The 11,338-nt window shown below is 36.5% G+C and overlaps 1 non-coding gene across 1 annotated transcript; it reads right to left on the bottom strand.

Annotated features, from left to right (window-relative positions):
- Positions 1-200: 200 nt before the first annotated feature.
- On the bottom strand, positions 201-333 carry LOC126005152 (small nucleolar RNA SNORA51). Its single transcript, XR_007494326.1, has one exon. It is a non-coding gene; the product is annotated as a small nucleolar RNA SNORA51 (small nucleolar RNA).
- Positions 334-11,338: the final 11,005 nt, after the last annotated feature.

Below are 11,338 nucleotides of genomic sequence, written 5' to 3'. Positions count from 1 at the left end.
TGCGTGGATGGTTGAGGAATTTCCAAAGAGATGCCTGGCATTAAATTTTCAGCCAGTACTTTACTATCTCTCCTTTGTATATATATCAGGCAGAATAATAGCCTCTATCAAATAATTTGGCTCAGAAATTCCAGCACCAAAGTTTATTTGAGTACCCCTTTTCCTGGATATAGTCAGCCCTAAAAGCAAAGACAATTTTTTTTTGTCCCCCAATTCACAATACATACCCGGCAAGGGGCCTGTGTTGAGGTGTATATGGGGTGCCTTTACTGTACCTCCTCTTTCTATACAGCCAGTGTAAAGAACACAGCCTGTGGTAAGAATTGGGAGGCCTTATTTTATCTTTTATTTATTTTTTTCTTTTCTTCAGGGCAAACTAAAGTTGTTTTTTTTTTGTTTGTTTTTTTTTTGTTTTTTTTTAAGTAAGAATTCATTTAAAGGACAAAATTGATTAACATAATAAGGTAAACTAATATAACATAATATAGTGACATAACATAACATATAATATAATTAATATAATAATAATACATGTAAGTCAAAGAAAGTTTCTGATTAAAAACACAATTTTCTTTTTTTTCCATAATGGCTTACATATCTTTCACTGTAGTATTTTGGGTACATATTCACATTAAATCAGGGGAATACCCATCATCTAATATGTCCTCTTCTCAATCAAAAATCAAATATACTGAAAATAGGCAGAGTCCTGTCTAGAGGCTTCCAACCTCAGTTTGAGAGAGGATGTGAAAAAAGTAATTAAAATACCACAACAATACACACACACACACAAAAAAAAAAATATCGAATTAAATAACCGATAAGCACCACAACAATAAAAACAGGCACCACACAATAATCTCGGTTCTGAAATCAAATCATACTCAAGTGCAAAAAGAAAGAGAAAGACAAAACAAAATAAAATAAAATAATATTGGAGACATCAACCGTAATCTCCACACCAAAATAAAGACGTCAAAAAAAATAGATCATTTATTCTCCTCTTGCTGCTTTCGTGGTATGTGGAAGACTTCTACTTTATCTTGGATGGTAAAATCAGACCTGTTTCTAGAGATCTTGGTGGCTGTGCAGATCAGGGAATGGAGTTTATGAAGTCTTCCTTTGTGGTTCTAGCAGTTATGCTTCTTCAATGTCCTTTTTTTGTTTTTTATGTATTCTAGGTGTTTCAGAATAGTGCTACCATTCTGTGTTTTTCTTTTGTCTTCTGACTTACTTCGTTTAACATAACATGATCTAGGTCCATCCACGTTGCTGCAAAGTCTGTGATTGTATCATTTCTAACTGCCATGTAATATTCCATTGTATATATGTACCACATCTTAATGATCCATTCATCTGTTGTTGGACATCAAGGTTGGTTCCAAGATTTGGCTATTATACTGAGTGCTGCAATAAATAGTGGGGTGCATACGTATTTTGGAATGAATGTCTTTCCATCTTGGGGATATATGCCTAGGAGAGCAATTGCTGGGTCAAATGGCAGCTCAATTCTGAGTTCTTTGAGCACTCTCCAGACTTTTCTCCATAGATGTTGGACCAAGGGGCATTCCCACCAGCAATGAATGAGAGTTCCTTTCATACCACATCCTCTCCAACAAAGGTTGTTCCCATTATTTTTGATGTGAGCCAACCTCACTGGTGTGAGGTGGTATCTCATTGTTGTCTTGATTTGGATCTCCCTGATGATGAGTGAAGGTGAGCATGTTTTCATGTGTTTGTTGGCCATCCTTCTCTCTTCCTCAGAGAAATGTCTATTCATTTCGTCTTCCCATTTTTTTATGGCTTCGTTTGGTTTTGAAGGACTCAGGTTTCTGAGCGCTTTGTATGTTCTAGATATCAGCCCTTTATCTGATATATCAAGTGAAAAGATTTTTTCCCATTCTGTTAGCTGTCTTCTTGCATTAAGTAGGGTTTCTTTTGCCATGCAGAAGCTTTTTAGTTTGATATAGTCCCATTTGTTTATAGTTGATGCTAACGTTTTTGCCATTGGTGCTCCATTCTCAAAGACCCTTTTGATATAAAGGTCTTCGAGTGTTCTGCCTATTTTATTCTCGATAAACTTTATAGATTCAGGTCTGATTTCCAGATCTTTGATCCATTTTGAGTTGACTTTTGTATAAGGAGTGAGATATGGGTCGATTTTCACTTTCGTGCATATGAGTTTCCAGTTGTACCAACACCATTTGTTGAATAGGCTTTCTTTGTTCCATTTCATATTCTTGCCTCTTTTATCAAATATTAGTTGGCTATATATCTGGGGGTTTATGTCTGGGAATTCTGTTCTAATCCACTGGTCTGAGGTCCTGTCTCTGTTCCAGTACCATGCTGTTTTTATTACTATGGCTTTATAGTATAGTTTCAAGTTAGGTAAGGAGATACCTCCCAACTTCTCATTTTTCAGAATGTGTTTAGCTATCCTGGGTCTTCTATGGTTCCAAATGAATTTTATAATTGATTGTTCTATTTCTTTAAAGAATTGTGTCTGGATTTGGATAGGGATTGCATTAAATCTATATAGCAATTTGGGTAAAATAGTCATTTTGACTATGTTAATTCTACCTATCCATGAGGATGGGATGTTCTTCCATTTCTTTAGATCGTCTTCAATTTCTTTCTGAAGTGTTTTGAAGTTTCCCTGGTATAGATCTTTCACTTCTCTTGTAAGGTTGATTCCTAGGTATTTGATATTTTTTGATACTATCTTAAATGGAATTGTATTTTTAATCTCTCTCTCCTCAACTTCATTGTTTGTATATAAAAACGCTACTGTCTTTTGTGTATTGACTTTGTATCCAGCCACTTTACTGTATTGGTTGATTGTTTCTAGGAGTTTTTCTGTGGATTCTTTAGGGTTTTTGATGTATATCATCATATCATCAGCATATAGAGCTAGCTTGTGTTCCTCTTTCCCTACTTGAATTCCTTTGATTCCCTTCTCTTGTCGGATTGCTATTGCTAGGACTTCTAAGGTTATATTGAATAAGAGTGGAGAGAGTGGACAGCCTTGCCTAGTTCCTGACCTTAGTGGGAATGCTTCTAGTTTCTCGCCATTAAGTATAATGTTGGCTGTAGGCTTTTCATAGATAGCTGTAACTATCTTAAGGAAGGTGCCTTCTAACCCTATTTTGCTGAGTGTCTTTAACATGAACGGATGTTGGATTTTGTCAAACGCCTTCTCTGCATCGATTGATATGATCATGTGGTTTTTGTCCTTCATGTTGTTGATGTGGTGTATAATGTTGATTGATTTGCGTATGTTGAACCAAACTTGCATTCCTGGGATGAATCCCACTTGATCATGATGTATGATCTTTTTAATGAGGTGTTGGATTCGGTTTGCTAAGATTTTGTTAAGTATCTTTGCATCAATGTTCATTAGTGAGATTGGTCTGTAGTTTTCTTTTTTGGTGGTGTCTTTGCCTTCTTTAGGAATGAGTGTGATATTAGCCTCATAAAAGGAGTTGGGGAGGATTCCTGTTTTTTCTATGGTTTTGAAAAGCCTATGGAACAGTGGTAATAAGTCTTCTTGAAATGTTTGATAGAATTCACCTGTAAATCCATCTGGGCCTGGGCATTTGTTCTTAGGGAGTCTTTTAATTACGTCTTCAATTTCCTCTGAAGTGATTGGACTGTTTAGAGTTTCTAGGTCTTCCTTTTCCAGTCTTGGAAGAGGGTGTTTGTCCAAGAATCTGTTGATTTCTGGTGGGTTCTCTAGCCTAGTTGAATATAGTTGTTCATAATATGATCTAATGATATGTTGTATTTCTTGGGGTTCTGTTGTAATCTCTCCCCTTTCATTCGTGATCCTAGTAATTTGGGTGTTTTCCCTCTTTTTTTTGGTAAGTTTTGCCAATGGTTTGTCTATCTTATTTATTTTTTCGAAAAACCAACTCCTGGTCTCATTGATTTTTTGTATTGTTTTCTTAGTCTCTATGTTGTTTATTTCTGCTCTGGTTTTTATGATTTCTTGCCTTCTGGTTGTGGTTGGATTTCTCTGTTGCTGTTGTTCCAATTCTTTGAGGTGATCTTTTAAACTGTTGGTTTTGTTATTTTCCTGTTTCTTAACATAGGCCTGTAATGCTATGAGTTTCCCCCTAAGTACTGCTTTTGCTGTATCCCATAAATTCTGACATGTTGTCTCTTCATTGTCATTCGTCTCAAGGAATCTTTTTATTTCCTCCTTGAGTTGTTCTTTGATCCAGCTGTTGTTAAGCAGTATGTTGTTCAATCTCCAGGTATTAGTTTTCCTCCATTGCTTCTTCTTGACATCAATTATAAGCTCTGTTGCATAGTGATCTGAAAGGGTACTTCTAATGATCCTTACCTTTGTGGTCTTATATAGATTGGCTTTGTATCCTAAGACATGATCTATTCTGGAGAAGGTTCCATGTGGGTTTGAGAAGAATGTGTATTCTACTTTCTGGGGATGGAGGGCTCTATATAAGTCTATTAGCCCTAATTCTTCTAATTTTTCATTTAGAGCTCTTATTTCTTTACTATTTTTCTGTTTGGAGGATCTGTCCAGTGGTGATAGTGGAGTATTGAGGTCCCCTACTATTATCACAATTCCCTTCATGTGTTTCTCCAGGTTTGTCAGTAGTTGCCTCACATATTTTGGTGACTTTACATTAGGTGCATAGATATTGACCAGGGTTAGCACTTCTTGATCTAATGTTCCCCTGATCAGTAAGTAGTGTCCCTCTTTGTCTCTGATCACTTTCTTGAGGTTGAATACAATTTGGTCTGATATAAGAATGGCTGTCCCTGCTCTTTTTTGTTTTCCATTGGCCTGAATAATTACTTTCCATCCTTTAATTCTAAGCCTGTGCTTATCCTGTAACTGTAGGTGTGTTTCTTGCAGACAGCAGAAGTCCGGTTTATTTTTCCTAACCCAGTTCTCTACTATGTGTCTTTTAATTGGAGAGTTTAGTCCATTAACATTTAGGGAAATTATTGATAGAGAGGACTGTTGTGCAGTTGTATTGTGTGGCGTGGTTGTTGTTACAATCGGGGGTTTGGATTGTGTAATTCGTCTCTGAGTAAGTCGCTTAGAATCGGCTTAGTTTGCACAAATAGTTCAAGTTCGTTCATATTTGTGAATGTTTTTAGTCTGCCCTCCCATATGAATGATAGTTTTGCTGGGTATTGGACCCTGGGTTGGAAATTTCTTTCACTCAGTCGTTTAAATACGTCATTCCACTGTCTTCTTGCTTGAATTATTTCAAATGGGAGATCTGGTTTGATTCTTATGTCCTTTCCTTTGTACTTGAGGTTTTTTTTCTCCCTTATTGCTTTCAGGAGTTCCTCTTTCTCTTTGTTTTTCGCCATTTGGATTATTATGTGTCTTGGTGTGGGTTTATTAGGGTCTATTTTATTAGGGACTCTCTTGACTTCTTGGATTTGTCCTAAATTGTCTTTCCAGAGGGTGGGAAAGTTCTCTGTTATTATCTCCCTGACTACTTGTTCTTCCCCCTTCCCTATTTCTTCCCCTTCTGGTATACCCACAATTCTTAGATTGTTTCTTTTGTCCTTATTCATTAGATATTGGATTTTTCCTTCCAGTGCTTTGCCTTTTTTTTCTTTGTTGGTTTCTTGATCATTTTTATATTGCAGTTTTCCTTCGAGTTCATCGATGTGCTTCTCCAACTCTGTGGTTCTACTCGTAAGGCTTGTTATTTTGTCTTTTAAATCCTTCACTTCTTTTTGTATGGAATCTCTCATGTTCTTTAACATTTCTTCTTTAATTTGGCTTAGTCGTTTGTCCATGAATTTCTTATACTCGGTTGCTAGGGTTTCTTTCATTCTGTTTAGTAATTCTTGCATTTCCTTCCTCATGGCCGCTTTTAGGTCTTCTTCCCATGAATCTGTGCGCTTTGGTGGACTTGGAAACTTGATAGGGCTTGTCATGTTGTCTCCAGTTATAAGGGATCTCCTTGATTTACGCATAATACTTTGTATTTAATGGTATGTTTTGGAGTACTATGGCTTCTAATTTCGGTCTGCTTTGGTCTCCTTCCTGAAGGTTTTTCTAGAGGAGCCTGTTGGGTGAGTTTGTTGAACCTAGCCCTTTCTCCTCCCCTTTGATCCCTAGAGTTCAACCTTCCTGCAGTGGGTTTTGTCCCCTTTCTGCTCCTTATTTCTGTCAGCGGTGCAATTCCACTCCTGGCCACAATGGTTACTGGCGCTGTTGAGCCTAGCACTCAATCCACCCTCCTTTCTCTGGGATTCAATGGAGCTTCGCCCCCTCCAATCCTCCCTTGAAGGAGTTCCCTCAGTTCGATTCTGCAGGCTCTATCTACGCCCTTGGGAAGTCCCTGGTTCGATCCAGGGTCCAGGGGGGTGGACTGTTCTAGGTCACCTGCGAGTCTAGATGGTTGGCCCTATCTCCCCGTCTATTCGGGTCGCTCAACTTGTCTTTCTAGGCGCCACCCTGGGGAAAGGGTCCGGCACCAAGCCTAGCAAAAAGTCAGAAACTCACTCACGCCTCCCCAGCTGGCACTCAGGAGTCACTCAGGAGTGCAAAGACAATTTTTTTCCTTTTCAAATATGTCCTTTGCAGCTGCAGTTTCTGGTAATCAAGGGCATAACCAGAATACAGATTTTGACATTTGATCCTCCTTTAGAAATAGGGAAGCTCATTCTTGGGGATTTGGTACCTCCCTTCATTTAACCTCTAAAACAATAAAGTCCAGACTAGAAAGACCAAGTTTCTAGATATTTCCTACTTTCTCCTAATCCTGATTTTGCATTTAAAGTAATCTTGCAAGGAGTTACCTTGAATTGTGACCTTCTCTCTTGTAACTTAGAATTTTTATAGTCACACCCATAGTTTAGGTGTTGTTATTGCTGTACTAGGCTTTGTGATTATAATTATTTTTCACCTGTGGCTAATTTTACCCCTATAAATCCCCCTGCTCAAAAATTAAACTTGTCGCATGCTCGTCAGATGTGAGTCCCCATACTTCCTGTGTGGTCGTCATTTTTTTCAATATTTTTCTGTACGCCAGTCCGGGTAACCCACTCCCCCTGAAGTGGATTCACTGAAATCTCACTGGTGCTGCAAGACAGAAGCCGCTTGCAGCAGGCGGTGACCCCCCCCCCCAAAAAAAAACACAACAAAAAGTCTTAGAAAGGTGGTACTGTATGGAAGTACCCCCACTCCTACGTTCTAGAATACTCAAGCCTTAGAAACCACTGTGTTCCCAGAGGCAGGTAACAGGAAACATTGAAATTTTTGTAACATGTTGCTTCCCATTCCCCATCATGATTCCTATACATATGTATTTTTAATAAATACCAAAAATGCTTTTTAAAATAATTAAAACACAAATTAAAGAATGAAAGGTCCACCATGCAGTTTTCTGATCCATCTTACAGTCCCAATGTCTAGGGTTGAGGTTTGGAGACTAAATCTTCTGCAATAACGTTGAATTAGGGCTGCACAGTTGGTGTGATAGAAGTATCTTCTGTTGGTCTTAGTAGCCTTAAATAGCATAAGCACAGATATTTGACCTCCTGAGTTTGGCTTATGAATTTCTTTTTAGCAATGGTTTTCCTACCTTTCTTAGCATCTATTTGCTCCCCAAGTGTTGGCCAGGGATTTTTGTTCCCCAATATACCATTGTTCTCCCAAGTATGGTTTCTCTTCTTTCTGGACCTGGTTGGATATGCTTCATTCACTAATGCAGTTCTTAGTACTACGATATTTTATTTGTGTTTTGAGTCTTTCAGTCTCAAAAACAATCAGTAAAAAGAAAAATACAGCTTTATATTACTGCTCTTGCTGTGTGTGTGTGTGTGTGTGTGTGTGTGCATGTCTGTCTGTCTGTCTCTGTGTATCTGTCTCTCTCATCTCTCTTCCTTTCACTCTTAATTTTTATAGTGCTCACACTCAGGGTTGCTCATGGGACTAAGAATCATGCCATGCTTGGAATCCAACTCTGTTAGGCATGTGCTCTACTGTTTGAGCTATATCCCTGACCAAGAAGGAAAACTTAAAAAGATGATATTAAGCTTATGCATTTTATTTTATTATAAAATTTAATTAAAATTTATGAAGATTCTCTGACAGTTGACTTTTATAAAAATAATTAAAGGAATATAGTGGTGGCACATAATTGGATGATGTAACCAATATATATCTTTATAAAATTGAATTCAAGCTTTGTTAGATATACTTTGTATCAGTGTATTTATTGTGTATTAATAAATGTCTCTTTAAATACAACTAGGGAAATTTATGCTTTAGATTTTTCAGCAAGCTGGAATACAAGAAAATAAAGGCCTAGATAAAAATGAAAACATGGTTAGTAAAAAAAAATGTTATTATTTGGGGTCGGAGAGATACACAGTGGTAGGGCGTTTGCCTTGGAAGCATCCGACCCAGGACAGACGTTGGTTTGAATCCCGGCATCTCATATGATCCCCCACGCCTGCCATGAGTGATTTCTGAGCACAGATCCAGGAGTAACCCCTGAGTGTCATGGGATGTGGCCCAAAAACCAAAAAAAAAAGTTTTATTTATCTTCATTAACTGTTTATAAATTCATTTCACAATTTTCCCATATATTTTTTAAGTAAATTCTTTTATGTAATATTTTGTAAATATTCTATGTCAATTTTTCTACAGTAACTTTGGAGAATATGAAAATAGTATTTTAACTATTTTAAAGGAAAATATTTTACATGAAAAAATGCATAAATATAGTTTTGCAATCTGCAAATTTTTTGAGCAGAAAGTTAAATTCTAAATAAGCTCTGCTTAGATATTATAGAACATGTTTTCAAGCGATTTTACCACATTTCTTCCTGGTATTCATCTATTTGCAAATATCAAGTTTATGTATTATCAGTAATATTCATTTAATAGTATGAAAATATTAAAAGTAGCATATATTATCTTTTTGTAATAGCACATTGCCAACACTATATTTTACCTCAATTATTTTTCTTGCATCTATTTTACATACATGACACATTAATCAATACTATATGAGTATGTACCATTGACTCAATGTTATTTCTGAATAGATTGTAAATAAGCAACCTCTAGAGATAAGGGCTATTTTTTTTGTTATTATTTGTCGTTATAAAAAATGATTGGTAAAGAATAGTTTAAGAGCAAGAAATGTAGAGAGCTGGGCCGGAGCAATAGCACAGTGGTAGGGTGTTTGCCTGGCACACATAGATCTAGGATGGACCATAGTTCTATCCCTTGTGTCCCATATGATTTCCGAAACAGTAGTGATTGCTGAACACATAGCCAGGATTAACTCCTGAGTGTGACACGGTGTGGCCCCAAAAGCAAAAATAAATAAATAAAAATAAACAAAAGTAAATGTAGAGAGCAAACACAACTTTAACATTATGTTAAAGAAAATTTACAAAACTTATGTTCATCTTGTCTTAAAATGGCACATAATTTTAGAGACATCTTGTCAGTAAATAAAAGTTGTTGGGGCTGGCGAGGAGGCACTAGAGGTAAGGTATCTGCCTTGCAAGTGTTAGCCAAGGAAGGACCGCGGTTTGATCCCCCAGCGTCCCATATGGTCCCCCGAAGCCAGGGGCAATTTCTGAGGGCTTAGCCAGGAGTAACTTCTGAGCATCAAATGGGTGTGGCCCAAACCCCCCCAAAAAAAGTTGTTTATTCATATAAGAAAAATCTAAGAGAACAAATACATTTAATCAATTAAATAAGTTGCTCTGAAATTATTTCCACCATGGTACATTTCATTATTGTCATGTTAATATGAGTTGTCAAGTATGAAAATGATAACTTAGCTATTACTCTAAGTTACATCATCTGGAAATTGATCCCTAAAGAAATTTTGTCATCTGAAGGTAAAGTAACAACTGCATCCAAAAGTGATAAATCTCAAAATGAAAAACTAGCCTTTTAAACATTTATTTTTCATATTAAAATCTTGGAACTATCTAAATTAATTTGAAAACATATCCCAATTTTAAAAATAAACTATAGGGAAGTTGACACTGGTGATGGAATTGAGGTTGGAACACTGTATCCAGAAACTCAACTATTAATAACTTTGTAATCATGGTCCCTCATAAAAATATAAAGTAAAATGTTTCAACATGCCAACTTCATACCCTATTATTCTTATCTGCACCATTACCTTTCTCCCAAGCTCCTGGGCCAGAAAATTGTCAGTTTTAATGTAAATTGGTGTTAGTAAGAAAGGACAAAGCTAAATGTCCAAGCCTTAAGATAAACAATGAAAGTTGAGACCTAAACTTTAACAGCCAAGCTAAAAAAGGTACTTGATATGAAGGCAGGCTGGTGAGGGTGGTGGTAATATGGATGGAATTGTATGTCTAAAAATTAACTATGAAAGACTTTGTAATAAATATGCTTTAAACTAAAATTATATTAAAATCATATAAAAACTGAAGGCTGCAGTCTAGAAAAACCATTAGATTAGTACAATTTGTATGTAAAAGTAGAATCAACATTTAAGCTATTATTTAAATAGATTTTTTTGGGGGGCCACACCCGTTTGATGTTCAGGGGTTACTCCTGGCTAAGCACCTAGAAATCGCCCCTGTTTTGGGGGGACCATAAAGGACGCCAGGGGATCAAACCGCGGTCCTTCCTTGGCTAGCTCTTGAAAGGCAGACACCTTACCTCTAGCGCCACCTCACCGGCCCCTAAGCTATCATTTAAATTGTGTCTTAAATACCCAAGGTATTATAAAAACAATACACTACTTTTTCAAAATGTTGAAAATATAATGCAGAATTTTTTACAGATTATTTTCTCCATCATCACTCTATTATAGTCTCAAGGAAAAACTCTCTTTTTCACAAAATCTTTATTGTTTCATTCAAACTATTGTGCTGAGTTAAGTATTAGGTATGTATTATGAAATTTACTCATATAGCATATAATTATATTTAAGACTACCAAAAATTGCAGAATAGTCATATCATTAAAGAAACATAATACAGGTGTCAAAGTGATAGTAAATTAAGTAAGGTGCTTGTCTTGCTCACAGCTACTCTGGGTTAGATCCTCAGCACAATATCATGTCTTCAGAGGTCTCTACAGGGCTGGTTCTATGATCCTGCAATAAGGCCTGAGCACTTCCAAGAGCACACCAAGGTAAAAGCCACAAACAATTTTTTATCACTTCAAAATAAAATAATTTTTCATCACTTCAAAATAAATCATTTTACCCATCTTTCAAACTATCTTGCTTCTCACCTGCATCATAAAATCATGAATATATATTTTTTGTACCTACTGATAGACCTTTCATTTAAATGGAACAACGCAACAATGTGATATTTTTAGATTGGT

Source organism: Suncus etruscus, chromosome 3, assembly GCF_024139225.1.
Source record: "Suncus etruscus isolate mSunEtr1 chromosome 3, mSunEtr1.pri.cur, whole genome shotgun sequence".
In the NCBI taxonomy this organism is placed as follows: domain Eukaryota; kingdom Metazoa; phylum Chordata; class Mammalia; order Eulipotyphla; family Soricidae; genus Suncus; species Suncus etruscus.
Note: the sequence above shows the minus strand (reverse complement) of the source record. Positions and strands in the feature narration are given on the sequence as shown.